This window comes from Eumetopias jubatus, unplaced genomic scaffold, assembly GCF_037043125.1.
Source record: "Eumetopias jubatus isolate StellerSeaLion01/CBP00866 unplaced genomic scaffold, mEumJub1_p1.0 scaffold_11, whole genome shotgun sequence".
NCBI classification, from domain to species: domain Eukaryota; kingdom Metazoa; phylum Chordata; class Mammalia; order Carnivora; family Otariidae; genus Eumetopias; species Eumetopias jubatus.
This window is the reverse complement of record NW_028274817.1, coordinates 92,130,576-92,148,168: the sequence shown is the minus strand read 5'-3', so window position 1 is coordinate 92,148,168 and position 17,593 is coordinate 92,130,576. Positions and strand designations below refer to the sequence as shown.

At 52.2% G+C, this 17,593-nt stretch overlaps 1 long non-coding RNA gene across 1 annotated transcript; it reads left to right on the top strand.

Annotated features, from left to right (window-relative positions):
• The first annotated feature begins 37 nt into the window (after nucleotides 1–37).
• LOC114216832 (uncharacterized) lies at nucleotides 38–11,749 on the top strand. Its single transcript, XR_003610843.2, has 4 exons — nucleotides 38–2,886; nucleotides 4,593–4,672; nucleotides 7,081–7,273; nucleotides 11,474–11,749. It is a non-coding gene; the product is annotated as an uncharacterized LOC114216832 (long non-coding RNA).
• Nucleotides 11,750–17,593: the final 5,844 nt, after the last annotated feature.

Sequence of the window (17,593 nt, the reverse complement as noted above, 5' to 3'; positions counted from 1 at the left end):
CCATCCCCCCACCCCCAGGAGTTGGACGTTTAACCAACTGAGCCACCCAGATGCCCCAAGAATATGTTCAGGGTTATAAAAGAAACTGCCAAACTTTGTGCCTAAGAGGCTGTACCATTTTGCATTTCTAGCTGCAATAAATAGGAGTTGCTGTTGCTCCACATCCTCGCCAGCATTTGATGTTGTCAGCGTTACAGGTTTGGGCCATTCTAACAGGTGCATAGTGGTATCTCATTATTCTTTTGCTTGCATTTCCCTGATGACATATGATGTAAAGCATCTTTTCATATACTTAATCCCATCTGTTTATCTTCTTTGGTGGGGTGTCTGTTAAGATCTTTGGCCCATGTTTTCAATCTAGTTGTTTTGTTTTTTTATTGTGGAGTTTAGAGAGTTCTTTGTATATTTTTGATAACAGTCTTCTGCAAACATTTTCTCCCATTCTGTGGCTTGTCTGCCCACCCCTTACATTGTCTTTTCCAGACCAGAAGTTTTTAATTGGCATGAACTCCAACTTAATCAATTATTTCTTTTATGGATTCTGCCTTTTGTATTATATCTACAAAGTCATCACCACAGGGTCGCCTGGGTGGCTCATTCGGTTAAGTGTCTGTCTTCTGGTTTGGGCTCAGGTCATGGGCTCAGGCTCATGAGATCGAGCCCCGCATCAGGCTCTGTGCCCAGCTCGGAGTCTGCTTGAGATTCTTTGTCTCTGCCTCTCCATCTTACTTGTACTCTCTCTCTCTCTTTCGCTCTGTCTCTCTCTTGTGCACGCGCGTGCGTGCGCACAAATAAATAAATAAATAAAATCTTAAAAAAAAAGTCATCACCACACCTAAAGTCATCAAAAAACTTTCGCATCACCCCAAACAGAAACTTGGTAACCATCAAGCCCTCCCCTCCTCCCTCCCCCCAGCCCCTGGTGACCTGTGTTTTACCTTCTGTCACTATGCAATGGCCCGTTTTAGATATGTCATGGAATTAGAATCACACGATATCTGTTCTGCTATGTCTGCTTTATTTCACTTAGCACAGTGTTTTCAAGATTCATCCATGTTGTAGCATGTGTCAGAATTTCCTTCCTTTGTATGGCTGACTAATATCCCATGGTGTAGGTATGCCTCACTTTGTTTATCCATTCATCCATCGATGGACTCTTGGGTTGCTTCCACCTTTGAGCTATTGCAATAATGCTGTGAACACGGTTGGACAATGTTGGCATGCTGTATTCGAGTTCTCTCTCTTTTTTTTTAAGATTTATTTATTTGAGAGAGAGCGAGCGTGTGCGAGCTGGGGGGAGGGCAGAGGGAGAGGGAGAGCAGCCGACTCCGTGCTGAGCGCAGAGCCTGACGCGGGGCTTGATCGCAGGATCCTGAGATGATGACCTGAGCCGAACATGACAGTCAGATGCTCCACCGACTGAGCCACCCACACGCCCCTCTAATGGAGTTCTTGCTTTTAATACCTTTGGGTCTGTATCCGAGGATTGAATTGCTCAGTCATATGAGGGCATTACTGTCTTAGGCACTCTTCTAGGTGCTTTACATTCCACAAGGAAAAAGAAAGAGAGAAGCGAGAAAAGAAAAAGGCAGCGCAGATAGACAACTCTTTTGAATATTTTGCTCCTGCGGGAAGCAGAGACATGGGGCCGTAGCTGCAAGAGGAGGCCAGCTCACGGGAAAGTTCTTTAAGATGGAAGAAACCAGAAAGGTTTGTATGCTAGTGAGACCGATGTAGTTGTGAGGGAATGATTAGCGCCACAGGAGAGAGAGAGCCCCCCTCGTTGTGTGGACGACAGGGCATGGTGTTGGCTTGAGGTGGGAGCAGGGGACAGTGTGTCCCCAGTGGCCGGGTAGCTGGGGTGGTGGAGGCTGCAGAAGTCCTCTTCAGCCGGCTGGGTGAGCCAGGAGGCGAGGCCATCAGCCTTGAGTGAGGATGGAGGAGATGTTGGAGGTATGAAGACATCACGGGAGGTGGGAGATTGTCCCCTAGGAAAGTGGAAAGGCAAATGGACTGGGCAAATACGGGATGAAGAGTGGGCAGTGTTGACGGTGCGGAGGAAGTTCTCAGTCATTAACTTCAAGTGGGCCCGGTCAGCGTGCTTGGGGGCTTTTCTCCACCTGCGTGTGGGCCAGAGTAGGAGCCAGAGCTGGTGGAGCAGGGCTGTGACTGAGGATGGAAGCTAGGGACAAGAGCATTGGGGTGGGGGAGGGCAGAGAAGGGAGAAGCCAGGCTGGCGGAAGGTTCATCTCTCCATCCATGGACCTGACTCCCTCTTGGATTAACACCTGCTTCTCCTGATACTCTTAGCGCCATCAATAAAGGTCAGGGGAAGACCTGTGTTCTTTGCCCCTCCCCGAGCAGGGGCTGAGAGGGGGCTGGGGGCCGGAGACAAAGATCACCGCACGCCCCCCCCGCCCCAGTCTTCTACCCCACTCTCTTCATCAGGGGGCCATCAAGGGTCACATATTTACCGAGCACGCAGTCTTGGCCAGGCAAAAATGCTAACACTTTATTTCCTATATGCCCAGCAGTTTACATTTCTCTTGTTTTACCTGAGAGGAAAGTACTGTGGGTTTTTTTGTTTGTGTTTTAAGTAGGCTCCATGCCCAGCGGGGAGCCCAGCACGGGGCCTGAACTCAGGACCCTGAGCTCAAGACCTGGGCCGAGATCAAGAGTCAGACGCTTAACCCACTGAGTCCTCCAGGCGCTGCAAGAAAGTAATGTCATTGGGTCCATTTACAACTGAGAAAAATGGAGGCTCAGAAGAAGATGGAAACCTTGGTCTGCGGATTGCAGAATCTGAAACCTTAAACAGGCCACCTCCCCTGGTGGGCCATCTGGAGTTGAACCAGATCCAGCCCCTGACCTCAGGCGTGTAAACAAGTAATTGTAGAATTTAGCACTTTTATTCTTTCTCTCCGGTTTCCCCAGGCCTCCTTTCCTGTGAAGCCCAGACCCCACCCTTTCCCTTCCCCAGCAGCTAGGGTAACCCGAGTCCAGCGTTGCCTGGGACCCAGGGTTTTCTGGGCCTCTGGACTTCCAGTGCTAAACTCAGGACACTCTGGGGACTGCCAAGACGGTTTGGTCTCCCCAGCTGCGGCTCACCCATCGGCCGCTCCTCTAGCTTCCCCCGCCCTTTCTCCTTCAGTGGCTTTGCTCATCTCGTGCGTGGTATTTGTTTGACTTCCACTGTCTCCTTGGGGACTCCTGAGTACTTCTCAAGCCCCTTCTGGGAGCCCAGCACTGGGGCAGTGGGAGATCAGAGGCTGCAGTAAAGGTTTGGAATGGGCACTTCTGGATAAATGCCCTCTGAGTGCCCACAGTCGACCATCACCCCCAAACAGACACATCATTCACATCAACAGGCTAGAACATTCTGGGCTCGGCTAACATGGGGGGAGAAAGAAAAGGGCAATCTCTCAGGCAGGTTCACCATTCAATTCAATTCATTCATTCATTCATTCATTCATTCGTCAAATACTTGTTGAGCACCTATGGGCCTGGTTCCGCTCTAGGCAGCAATGAACAGCCCAGACCGAATCCCCAGCTTGTGTTCCCCGGTCTCCTAAAGCATTTGTCTCCCAGTCTCCTCGGTTAAAAAAAAAAAAAAGCAGTGCTGAAAGTCTTCCATCAATTTAGTCCCCAACACCCAGCATGGGATGTGCTCTGCAGATGTCCGGTAAACTTGAAATGAGTGGCTGTCTGAGGGATCTTGGGTTCTGACATTAATGCTGTAAGTTCCATCCTGAGAGGTCCGCTAACATCCTGGGTAAGGTCTCCCCATGTGGAAGGCAGGTGCGCTCCAAAGAGACAAGAGCCAACTGTGCTTAGTGCAAAGGCGACCGCGGTTAGCAAATGCTGGTCTGTGAGGGGGTAGGGTGCCAGGGCAAAGTGAAGGGGACTTAAGGGAAGCCAAGGGGAGCCGGGCCCTTGGCCCCAAAGAAGCAGGGCCAGCAGAAGGCACCGAGCAGCTGGGGGAGAGACCTTGGAGGAAGGTGAGCACTTGTTAAAGAGAAAATGGTGGCACTTGTTAAAGATGGCGGCGGACTTCATTCAGGACCTTCCTGATGTGCATAGGGACCACTGCTGTGGGGCTTTGCACTGGGGGAGAGAGACCACTTTGCTTTCAAATACAACTGGACAGGTGGAGATTTATGGCCAAGGAGTAGGGCAGGAGTCACTGGAATGACCAAGAGGAAATGCCCAGGGTAAAGGGGATCCTGGCTAAACCAACTTGATGGGATTTTTGCTGAAGGGGGCCAGGGTGTTGGCGTAGTGAGGGTGGGGGGTGAGAAATTTGATCAGATAGCAAGGGTGGGGGATTTGGGCTAGACTGACTCACCAGGCTTCTTGCTGAAACTGGATTAAGCGGGTAGAGCCACTGGGCCAAGGACAGAGCCCAAGGTTGAGGCCTAGTTATTTGGGCCTGGTTAGTACTTGGATGGGAGTCTTTGTCAGCACAAAGAAAGGCATCCGAAGCTGCCACCCTCTTGCTGGCTCCAAAGAGGGGGACTGGGAGGAAGGTGTTGGCGGGGGGAAAGAGCTCAGGATTTTCCTCAGAACAAATCCTGGTCCCATGCTGAACACAGGTCACCCAGGAAGGACCGTGAGCTCCGGGGCTGACAGACTGGTTTCACATCCAGTTCCACAACGGACTACGTGACCTTGGGTGAGTCACTTGGCTGCCGCGTGCCTCACTTTCCCTATTTGGCAAATGAGGGTAATGCTCCTGACCCCGGAGGGCTGTTCTAAGGATTATCTAGGGCAGTGGTTCTCAGGTCTTCAGACCAGCAGCATTACCTGGGAACTGGTTAGAAATGCAAATTCTCCGTGTACCCTAGACCTGCTAAATCAGAAACGCAGGCAGCCGCTTTAACAAGCCTCTAGGGGATTCCGATGCACTCAAGTGCCGGAAACACCCTGCTAGGTCAGGTCAGTGCAGAAACAAACCCCTTGTAGGTAGGTGAGCAGTTCTTTTTCTCTGCCCCATCACAGAACCAGGGGAGCGGATCTCAGGCGTGCCCTGTGGGTGCATGTTAGAATCGCCTGGCGTCTTCCCAGACCAATTACTTCAGATTCCCTAAGGGTGGGGGATGCCAGCCATCAGCAGCTTTTGAAGCTCCCCGGATGATTCCTCGTGCAGCCCTTGTGCAGCCGGCTAGCTGGTATCAGAACCCCCTGGAGGGCTTGTTAAACACAGCCAGCCAGCCCCACCCCCAGAGCACCTGATTCCCTAGCTCTGGGATGGGGCCTGAGAATTTGCATTTCTTTCTTTTTTATTTTATTTTATTTTATTTATTTGAGGGAGAGAGAGAGTGGGGTGGGGAGGGGCAGAGGGAGAGAGAGCATCTCAAACAGACTCCCCGCTGAGCGCAGAGCCCAACATGGGGCTCGATCCCGTGACCCTGAGATTATGACGGAGCGGAAACCAAAAGCCAGACGCCTAACCACCTGAGCCCCCAGGCGCCCCGAGAATTTGCATTTCTAACAAGCTGCCAGGTGCTGCCCGTGCTGCTGCACTTGGACCACACCCTGAGATCCACTGCCCAGGGGGGTGAGATGAGAATGGAGAGGGGCGGAAAGTGAGGGGCCTGGGGGAGAAATCCCAGCTTTCTCGCTGCCCCCCCATGCTGAATTAGGCATGAACTTTGCTTGTGCATCCATTGTTTTCATTACACTCTGTCTGCACCGGAGGGATGAGGTAGGTTGATGATTGTGGAGAAGCTGAGCTGCGGCATGGGCCTCAGAGAGAGCAGGAATTTTCCCCTACCATGTCGGCAGATTCCCCAGCAAAATTAATCAAGAGGAGCTGCTTGCACTAGGGTCCCTTGGGTGGTGCATGGAAACTCCCAGACCCCTTCCCCCACCACCACCCTTGGCCCCCTTACCTGCATTTTCTATTTTTTATAAAAAATATTTTACTTACTTGAGAGAGAGCACGCACACATCAAGCAGGGGGAGCAGCAGGCTGAGGGAGAAGCAGGGAGCCCGACACGGGACTCGATCCATCATGATCCAAGCCAAAGGCAGGATGCTTAACCGACTGAGCCACCCAGGCATCCTTTGCCTGCATTTTCTCAAGAGCAGGTGCTTGCTTTTACGTTTTCACTTCCCTCTGCTTCCAAGCGCCCCTAGTGGGGAGGGGAATAGGGAGCCAGGAGGCTGAGATGTTTTTCTGTGGGGTTTTCCATCAGTCTGAATTCATTCATTCATTCATTCAACAATCATTTTATTCAACAAATATACATGGCAGCGTTAGGTGGGCAGGGAGTCCTGTTTTGTTCACTGCTGCATGTGCCCAGATGCCCAGTGTCTGGCACAGAGGTGGTACTCAAGAAATACTTGTTCAGTGATGGGGGCCCAACTGTAGGCTCGTACCTCTACCACTAAAGGAAGACGCAGCCCCTGCCCTCAAGTGCCCAGAGTGGCGTGCCTAGCCGACAAAGATGCTAAACCAGTAGCTCTGAACGGTGAACGGGCATGGTGACAGCGCAAGGTCTCTGAGCCTTTGGCGGAGGCCCCGTCCTGGCTTTGGGGGTACAGGAAAGGGCTTCCCCGGGGGGACATGTGTGTCAGCTGAAATCTGAAAGATGAACAAGCCAGGGGCAGGAGGACAGAGGAAGAGGGCGGACGGTCTCATACGACGTCTGCAGGTGGCACAAAAATGGTGCAACCACTTTGGAAAACTGATAGAATTGTACTCTTTACCTGTGAATGATCCGGGGCGCCCGGCGGGCTCAGTCAGTAGAGCGTGCGGCTGTTGATCTTGGGGCTCGTGAGTTCGGGCCCCACATTGGGCGTAGAGCTTACATTTTAAAAAATGTGAATGACACACTTTAACGTGGTTCAGATGGTGACTTCTATGTGATAAGAATTTTACCTCAGTAAAACCCCCGCCTTTTTTTTTTAACGCAATACATTGATTCGTGTTTCTTGCACTGAATGAGATCAAACACTGCCGATACAGAGCAAGCCCCGTGTCCCTACCCTCCTGCGAGCATCTCCTGCCTCTACTCCAGAGGTGACCACCAAAGGGAATTTCACGTCTGTCATTTCTATGCATCTTTATATTTGTAGGACACAGCCGCGTGCCGCTCTGTAACCCTCTGTGACGGGCATAGTCAACGTTGTATCTCCCCGTCATCCTGCCGTCTTGCTGGGGCTCTTAGCTCAACCGCGTGTCTGCGAGGCTCCTCTGTTGGCATGTGGGAGCCCACCTCGAGCACTCTCCCTACTGTTTGGGTGCCATGGCATGAAGACACCATACAAGGTCAGTACTATAATTTTTTTTTAAGATTTTATTTTTTTATTAGAGCATGAGCAGGGGGAAGGGCAGAGGGAGAAGCAGACTCCCTGCTAGGCAGGGAGCCCGATGCGGGGCTCGATCCCAGGACCCCAGGATCATGACCTGAGCCGAAGGCAGACGCTTCACTGACTGAGCCACCCAGGCGCCCCTTCAGTTGCTAGATCTTAATCCCATGCCGCTCCCCGCCCTGCTGTTTTCCAAAGCCCATCTACCCAAAGGCCAGGAGTCTGGCTGGCAGGAGGAGGCCAGGGCTCTGCAGGGAGCAGGAAGGCTATACCTGGGGGAGGCCCGCCTTTTCCCCCAGATATGTGACCTCGGGCACGTCACGTCCTCTCTTGACCTCAACTTGTTCATCAGAAAAATGGGGCCTGTGCTTTCGTGTCTGAGGTCCATGTATCGCGTCCCTTCCAGCTCTAAAAAATTCTTTGGATCCTGAGCTGCCACAGAGATGAGAGGGAGACTCTGGGGTCTGCTCACAGGGTTGGGAGGTGAGGGGCTCCTAGGGGGTGGCTTTTGCTGCCCTGTTTCAAAAGGGACCACATGATTCTTCATAAAAGGAAGACCCCTTGTCTTTTTGGACCATCGCCTGCCGGGAGAGGCCCAGGCCAGGGAATCCATGAACCAGGGCGGCCCGCCATGCTGTGTAACTCGGAACTACTTGTACTTGTGTCTGGGTGAATCAAGGGAACTCAGTGCCTTAATCACAATAAGAGGAGACAGGCCCACGGACAGGGACACCTAGACGGACGGGGCCCGCGGCAATGGCAGATGAGGCTCCGGTGGGAGTAGATGGAGTGGTGGAAGAAGGCAGCTGGCCCCTGCCGCTCTGGGCGTGGCTGGAGCTGTTTGCCTTACAGGGAGGAGCTGGTGGGAAGCCCACCCTCCAAGTGTCACCCGAGGGGCCGGCTGGTGGCTCCCACAGGTGTGACCGAGGTAGGGCTGGCGCTCGGAGCGCAAGCACTCAGCCGTCTGGCTGCTCCCTTAGAATTCTCTCCCTCCTTCTGACTACCCTCAAAGTGGGCTTCCGGCAGCCTGGCTGTGTTCCTGCCACACAGAAAGTCCTCTGCCACCAGAAAAAATCACAAGGCTTGGCCTGCCATGTGAGGCCTTGTCCACTTCAGCCATAGCCACATGTCCAGGCTGACCTTTCCCAGGCTCAGCTGTCGGGTGCCCCTGGCCCTGGCTCCAGCCACCCCAGTGTCTGCCCCCGCCCCCGCCCTCCGCCCCCAGAACACGGCCTGGCTGAGGCCTCGGCCACACAGCAAAGGCTTTCCCAGCATGCCCTCACTGGCTGGTCTTAGACATGTGCCCCAAGTCGCTCAGAACCCTGTTGGTACCTGCTGAGCCCCACACAGCCCCCCACCCCCACTTGGCACCCCTAGGCCGGATTACCCACCTGTCTTCTCTCCTTGACCACTGCCTGCAGGACAGCAGGCCACGTAGACCCTGTTGCTGCTGCACCCCCATGTGGTGCCTGGCACAGAGCGGGTGCCTGGGAAATCGGTGAGCAATGAGTGGGTTTCTCTTGTACCCTGGCCTTCAGGGGTGGGAACTGTGCTCCCCAGGCTATCAATGAAGAAATGGAGCTTAGAGAATTTCTTGCTCGAGGCCGGCAGCCAGCCAGGTGCAGAGCAGGTCACCTGAGCCCTGATAAATAACCCTGCCTCTCCAGAGACTCATGAGAAAGTACTCGAAACAATCCCACAGTAGCATCTGCCAATGGAGGGGGAGAGCATTTGAATAAGTAACATTTGCCAGTGTAGCTGCATAGCATTTGGGGGAGTTCTGAAGTGTGTGTGTGTGTGTGTGTGTGTGTGTGTGTGTGTGTGTGTGTGTCTTCCCGAGAGTTTCCCTCCTTCCCCGTCCGTCCCCGTCACTACCTCATGGCCTCTTGAGCATCTTGGCTGAGAGTTTGCTTCGAGAAACTTAAGGCAGTTGAAGAAATTCCCTGTGCCCTGAGGGAACTTTTAGAAAGCCAGTGCAGGGGTGAGGCACCGGAGAGAAGCAGAGAGGAAAGAGAGGCTTCCCTAGGCTCCTGGCTGGGAGAGCTGGGCCCTCCAGGGAGAGGAGGGAGAAGCCTGTGTGTCTCAGAGCCGTGGGAGCAAGGCCTGTGTGGTGGTTAATCAGAGGTGTCAACTTGGCTGGCCATGGGGTACCCAGATATGAGGTCAAATATTCGGGTGTTTCTGTCAGCATATTTCTGGATGAGACTAACAGTTAAATTGGTGGACTTTGAATGAAGTAGATTGTCCTCCCTAACACGGGCGGGCCGTGTCCAATCAGTTGAAGGCCCGAGTAGACCAACAAGATGAGCCTTTACCAAACAAGAGAGAAGTCTCCAGCAGATGGACTTTGGCCTTCATCTACACCATCAGCTGTTTTTGGTTCTGCAGCAGACAGCCTTCAGACCAGAACTGCATCATCAGCTCTTCTGGGGCCCTTGCCTGCTGACCCACATTGTAGATTTTGCACTTACCAGCCTCGGTAAACACATGAGCCAATTCTTTGTAATACATTTTTTTCTCTCTCTCTATATACACATCCTATTGGTTCTGTTTCTCGGGAGGAGGCCTGACTAATACAGCCTGCTTCCTGCCAGAGCCTAGATTGGCACCAGCATCCATGCCCCAGGGCAGGAGAGAGAGAGGCCTTGCACCCAGTGTAGCAGGAGGGAACTGAAAACCTTGCCTGGAGCTACAGTTCTTCTGGGCCTTGGAGCTGGAGCCGCCCTCCCCGAACGGAGAAGCTGGTCTTCCTCCCTGAGCCCTCCCTTGTCCTCTGTCACCTGCCCGCTTGGCCCTCGGACCCCAGAGCCTGGAGATGGATCAGGCCGCCCGTTCTGCTCATTGTGCTGGGGCCCGGTGTCAGCAGGAGGCGGGGCTCTTCCATGTGCCCTGGAGGCCGGCCCTCTCCTCCTTGCCAGGGCGCGGGGGAAGGCATGGATGGGGCAGTCTCTCTGGACATCCAGGGGCCCGGTCCCCCTCGATCTTATCTGCTTGGACTGGGTGGCTTCACAGGACTTTATTTTCGAACACTGTTCTGGAGGCTGGAAGTCCAAGGTCACAGTTGGATTCTGGTCAGGGCCCTCCTCCTGGCTTGTACACGCTGCCTTCTTGCCGTGTGCTCACAGGGCAGAGACAGAGCTGTAGCCAGCCGTCTGGGATCTCCTCTCAGAAGCACACCAGCCCCACCATAGCAGGGCCCTACCCTCGTGAACTCATTGAACCTTAATTTCCTTAATTATAGGCCCCATCTCCAAATACAGTCACACTGGGGGTTAGGGCTCCAACATCCAGGTTGAGAGAGACCATGATTCGGCCCATACAACCCTTGCAGATGAAATCTTTCCCTCGAAGGTCTCAGCCTGGTCACTGACTGATACCACTGGGCTCCCAAAGCCTTCGCCCGGGGAAATAGGAAATGCCCTGAAAGGCTCTCTGGGTACTTTATGCTTAAACCACTTGTTTGTTTGTTTGTTTTTTTAAGATTTTTAAAATTTATTTATCAGAGAGAGAGAGAGCACAAGCAGGGGGAATGGCAGGCAGAGGGAGAGGGAGAAGCAGGCTTCCCGCTGAGCAAGGAGCGCAATGCGGGACTTGATCCCAGGACCCTGGGATCCTGACCTGAGCTGAAGGCTTCACCGACTGAGCCACCCAGGCGTCCTGCTTAAACCACCTGTAAAGCACCATCTGTCTTGGGTCCCACCCAGGGTTGCTCCCATCAGTCATACTCCCGGCACCCACCCTGACTGGCAGGGAAATCCCTGGGTGCAGGGCAGGTGCTATGAGGGCCCAGGGCAGGACTAGGGTTGGGGTCAGGCCTAGGTCAGGGGTATTTTTGTCAAGGGACTCAAAATTCATACTAACTTAAGGTGGGGAGAAAAACTCTGTGTGTGTGTGTGTGTGTGTGTGTGTGTGTGTGTGTGTGTGTGTGTATGTGAGAGAGAGAGAGAGAGAGATTGAGAGATGGAAGGGAGGGAGGGAGGGCAGAAGGGCACATGGCCAGGAGGGCAAGAAGCTCAGGTCACACCAGCTGCCTTTGTAACCTCAGGTCACCTCCCTCTGTGGGCCTTAATTTCCTCTTCTGCAAAAAGAAGGCCTGGATTAGATCACCCCCCAGGCTGCTTCTAGCCCTGACATTCTGTGATTTTCTAATTTCCTTCAGACTCCAGGGGCCTGCAGACCCCATGCTAATGTGCATGAATAAAACATGGGCGTCCTCAAGCTCAAAATATCGCAAGTATTTGCTCTGGATTTGTTCTCACTTCACTATGTGGTAAGCAGCGTCCAGCTGGGGCCCTGTGGCCTCCTGTTTGGATTGTTCTAGTGTGGCTGGGCTCCCTCAGGAGGCCGATGGTATGGTGGGGGGAGGTCCAGCCGCGCCAGCGAGGGAGCTTCTCTCTGCACCTTCCCTCCCTCCATCCTCCCCCACACGCTTTGCTCTGAGGCCTCAACCCCAAACCCACCCCCCCAGGTCCCCTGCGTGCGGGTGCTCGGGGCCCCTCATTGCACCACACTGGGGCCATCTCCCTCGGATGTCTGCCCTGGCTCCTTCACACGGTACACGGCCACCTGCATCCATGCTGGGAGGCAGCCTGTTGCCTGCTGCCTTATGGAAGGGGCATATCCTATGTCTCTTCTGTGGGAACTCGACAGACACAATTTTTTTTCTTATATTTAAGTTTTCTTTTCTTTTTTTAAGATTTTATTTATTTATTAGAGAGAGCGTGAGCAGGGGACGGGGGCAGAGGGAGAGGGAGAAGTAGATTCCCCACTGAGTGGGGAGCCTGACGCAGGACTCGATCCCAGGACCCCGGGATCATGACCTGAGCCGAAGGCAGACGCTTCACTGACTGAGCCACCCGGGCGTCCCTTAAGTTTTCTTTTTAAGTTATTTTTTGAGAGCAAAGGTTTGGGTTTACAGAAAAATTGCACAGAAACTACAGAGGGTGCCCACGTCCCTCCTCATCCCCTCCCCCACCGGCCCCCTATTATTAACATCGGGCCTTGATGTGGTACCTTTGTTACCACTGACCAGCCAGTATTGGTACCCTGTTATTTAGTAAAGTTTGGGGTTTACATTAGGGCTCACTCCTTGTGTCTCACAGTTCCATGGGTTCTGCCAAATGCGTGATGTCGTGTACCGCTGTTACAGTACCATATGGGACAATTTCTGCGCCCTCAGCATCCCCTGTACTCCCCCTCTTCATCCCTCCCTTCTTCCTTTCCCCAGCCCCGGGCAACCGCTGGTCTTTTTCCTGTCTCCAGAGTTTTGTCTTTTACAGAATGGTCATGTAGTTGGACTCACAGTTTGTAGCCTTTTCAGATGGGCTCCTTTCACTTAATAATATGCATTTAAGGTTCCTCCTTGTCTTTTCATGGCTTGATAGCTCATTTCTTTTTAGCACTGAATAATACTTCATTGTCTGGATGAACCATTCAATAGATAACATTTGTGATTGATGGATTGGCAGAAAAGACCAGAAGTACGAGATGGTGGACAGTCACCCTCCAAACATAAAATCTATAAGAAATCTAGATCTCAGGACAGTTCTAGGTGATGTATACAGTGTGTCCCATGAAGAAAATCTGACATCCTGAGAGTTGAACTTCGAGTATTAGCTGTGAGGCAAACTACTTTTATTACCAAATGCTTCTTTCTTAAATAATTGCATTTAAAATAGGATTCAGTTAACGATTTTTCTACAACAGTTCAGGCGTGCATTCACACTAGAAATTAGCTATAACCATATTAGATATTGTGAAAACAGGGACACTTTGGAGAGTAAAGGGGGGGTGCTATTAATAATTATGCCCAGACAACAGGTGTACGCCAGGACTATCCCAGATAATATATAGTCTGTCTATTTATAACTGGTATCTGTCTGCTTAAAATAGCTCAGGGAACACAGGATATTTTTGTGTTTCTCCAAAAATATTAGATGGTGTATCATCTGAAGCTTAGCTTATTTTTCACTCACATGAAGTCCAAAACATGCATTGCTGATTGGCAGGGGTGGGAGGTGGCGGGGCATGGGGGGCTCTGCTCCATGCACACATTCAGGGATCCCGGCAGATGGAGCCTCTGCCATCTTCCATATGTGCCTTTCAAGTGGGCTGACCGATCATCTCCGTTTGTCTGGGAGTGGAGGGTTTCCCAGGCTGCAGACTCTCAGTGCTAAAACTAGGACGGTTTCTGGGAAACCAGGACAGTTGGTCATCTATTTCCAAGGTTGCCCTGAAGATTGACATCCAGCTGCCTGGGAGGGGAGGAAGAAATTGAGAGAGAGAGGGAGAGGAGAATGGCATGGCTGGCTTTTCTGGGCCAGGCCAGTCATCACTTCTGCCTACTTCTTATTGGCCAGAACAGTTACACAGCCACACCTAGCTGCAAGGGAGACTGGGAAATGTAGTCCAGCTGTGTGTGTGCAGCTAGAAGAAAATGGGTTTGGTGGTGAGCTGCTACGGGGCCCTCTGATTGAGACGGACTTTTATCCTAGCTGGCATGTGTCTGGGAATGATTGGTACCTCCCTTTTCTGAATCTAAGTCTCATTTGCCTAACAGTCAATGGTGTTCACCTTGGGGTGTCCATACGGCCCAGGCCTTCACCAGTGGACAGTCTTGAACACTCCAGGGTTCTGGGAAGGTTGGGGGCATGGCATTGTGGAGGTTACACCCGGCAGCCACAGGAGCCCACTAAAAGGGAATCGGGTTGTGAGCAGGGAGGTGCCACGTGAGAGGGTCTGGTTGTGCTGCAGATGGAAAACTTGCGGTCTGCGAAGTCAGTACACTCCTGCACCCATGTTGAATATGGAGCAATATAATTAGTCTTCAACATGAGTGCCTCCATGGCCGCGTTCTTTCCAATCCTTAGCTCTCAGAGCCATCCCGGAGAGATGGGTTAGGGCTGTTAGCCCCACGCCGGGGGGGAGCTGCCATCTGCAGGGTGATGCCACATGCTTGACTTCTGCAGTTCTGTCCTCCCCTGGGCACCCTCGATGTAGCCAGGGACCGTGTACTGTCTTTAGGTACCTGACTTCAGGCCCTCAGATATAGACAATCTCTGGCTGCCCGGGTGTGGGGCAGATGATGCCAGAAGCAGAGAAGGAAACGATGCTACTTTCACTCACTCCCCTGTCTGGACGCCTCCTGCGGGGTGGCAAGGCTGGGAGCTGATAGGAGTGCGCATCGTGGGGCACTTGGGTGGCTCAGTCAGTTAAGCGGCTGCCTTCGGCTCGGGTCATGATCCCAGGGTCCTGGGATTGAGCCCTGCATAGGGCTCCTTGCTCGGTGGGGGGCCTGTTTCTCCCTCTCCCCTGCTTGTGCTCTCTCTCTCTCTCAAATAAATAAATAAAATCCTTAAAAAAAAAAAAAAAAAGGAGTGCGCAACAAGAGGAACCACCCAGGGCAACCCCAGCTAGAGGGACCTTGGTGTCTGCAACCCCTACCCAAAGGACCAAGGGTTCTCTTTTTGGAGTGTGGGCTTGGAAGCCAAGCCTTTCTTCTTCTTTTGGAGGGGGGGGGGTCACAGACTCAGTTGGCCACTGTATTAGTTTTCTGTGGCTGCTGTGACAAATGACCACGAACTTGGTAGCTCACAGTTCTGGAGGCCAGAGGTCCCCAAGCAGTATTCCCGGGCTGAAATCCGGGGGTCGGCCTCTGGAGGCTCTAGGAGAGACTCTGCTTCTTGCCTCTGCCAGCTCCTGGCGGCTGTGGCCACATCACTCCAGTCTCTGCCTCTGTAATGCCCCTCTGACCCCCCTCTTCTTATAAGGATGCTTGTGGTAACATTTCCGGCCCATCTAAGTAACCCGGGTATGTCTCGGGGTGGGGGGGATGGGAAGGAGGGCACCTGCTCCATGCTTCATGCTCCTGATCTTATTTAATTCTTCCAGAGCCCTCTGGGAGGGTCTTATCAGTTCCACTTGACAGTGTGAGGCTCAGAGAGGTTGAGTGACTTACTAATATAACACAGTGGGAAAGAGATGAAACTGGACTTAGGGCTGTCTGACTCCAGGGCCCCTGTTCCTCCATGGAAACACAGGAAATTCCACGAGGGCTGGACTCAGTTGGACTGCAGGTAACCATGCACGGTGATCTCCCCAACGTAAGAGAGTCTATCCTTTTTGCCTGTGTGATACAGTGATTTCTAAGAAGAAATATATATTGGGTCTTCATCCCAGTTTCTGGTTCAGAGCTCCTAAAACCCTTGGGGATTTTGAGAGTCTTTTGTTAGGTTCATGAAGCGACTTTGGGAACCCCCACCTATGGATGGGGGCTGGTGACCAGGGGAACCAGCCTTGAATGGACAGTTGGAAATTTCAGTCCCAGCCCTGACTTCTGGGGAGGGGAGAGGGGCTGGAGATTGAATTCAATCACCAATGGCCAACGATTAAATCAGTCATACCTGTGTAATGCAGCCTCCATAAAACCCCAAAAGGACAGGGTTCCGAGAGCTTCCGGGTTGGTGAGCACGTGGAGATGTGGGCAGAGTGGCGGGCCTGGAGAGGGCAGGGAAGCTCCTCATCCGCTCCCCCTACCTCGCTCGCCCTGTGCATCTCTTCCATCTGGCTGTTCCCTGAGTTCTATCCTTTTGCAATAAACTAGTGATCTAGTGAGTAAAACATTTCTCTGAGTTCTGTGAGCCGCTCTGGAGGAGGAAGTCATCGGAGCTTCTCATCTGTAGCCGTTTGGTAAGAAGCACAGGTGACAGCCTGGACCCAAGTCATCTGAAGTAGGAGCGGAGCAGTCTTGTAGGACTGAGCCCTTACCCTGTGGAACCTGAGGCTGTCTCCGGGTAGACCGTGTCAGAAATGAGTTGAATTGTAGGACGACGCCCAGCTGGTGTCCGGAGCATTGCCCGGATGTATGAGGAAGCCCCCCTCCAAGACACACATTGGAAATTGGGCCCAGGAACCCAAACAAGGCTGTCTCTGGGATCACCCCTTGGCTTAGGGCTAACATAGCCTGACCGCAGGCCCGAGTGTACAGACCACAGACCCAGTCTCCGGAGAGGCCCCCCACCTTCTTTCAGTGAGCCCCTTTTCACTAACGTCATCTTGGTGTTCACAGATACTTCTCTAGTCATCCATCCCCTCCTATCTGGCTCCTTCCTTCATCTCCAGCCCAGAGATGAAGGCAAACCATTGCTTCTTTTCATCCCTAGTGTTCTGGAAAGCTACTCTCTACCACTGTGTATTTGGCAACTTTTTCATCTGTAGGAAAATTGGCTTCACACGAAGAGACACACTTCTGAAACTTATTTACTAGGCTCATGCCTCAGATGTGAGGATGATAGGAGTGAGGGATGAGGAGTTTTACTCTCTGCTTCCCCTCCGGACTCCCTTTCCACTGAATCAATTCTTCCTGGGTTTGTTTTTTTTCTTTTTCTTTTTAAACCAGTGAATAAATAAATCCAAGCTATCTACCATTCCTCTTTTTTGATGAGAGCTGGGGGTGGAGAAGCAAGCTAACTTTTGCATTTTAGCCTTTATGGCCTTTTGGGCAAATAGATTAGCAGTTGCTGGAACATATAGGTAATTAAGAGCTACGTGTAAGCACACACGCACACACATAGGCACACTCATGCACCCACGCATGTACTTCGGCTGACTAAAAACTCCTGTGTAGTAGAAATTGTAGAGTTGGAAAAGCTGCATGCTGCAGGCTCCTCACACCCTGTTTTAGACCCGAAAGTGTCTAGGCTAGGCTAGGCTCAGTGACACATCAACATTCGGCAAATAAATAATAATTATTTCTTCGCTTTCTCGCCCCTGCACCTTGCTCTCTGCGTTTAATGGGAGCCACCTTAAGACATCTGGGAATTTGGGGGCGCCTGGGTGGCTCAGTTGTTAAGCGTCTGCCTTCGGCTCAGGTCATGATCCCAGGGTCCTGGGATCGGGCCCCGCATCGGGCTCCCTGCTCCGCGGGAAGCCTGCTTCTCCCTCTCCCGCTCCCCCTGCTTGTGTTCCCTCTCTCGCCATGTCTCTCTCTGTCAAATAAATAAATAAAATCTTAAAAAAAAAAAAAAAAGACATCTGGGAATTTGTGGAAAGGCCACACCCTTAGTCTGGTCTTCACTTTGAGTCATTTTGAAATTCAGGGCTTTCTCCAGTCCCATCTCTTGCTTATTCGCAGAAGAAGATGTGAATATTTTGTCCTGAGTAACACGCATCACTATCTTACGTGTTCGTCACTTCCTGCTGCCTCACCTTAGGGTAGAGGTTTTTTTAATTTCGGCAAACCCTCGTTTCTGAGACCAATTTCTGTATTAGTCAGGATAGG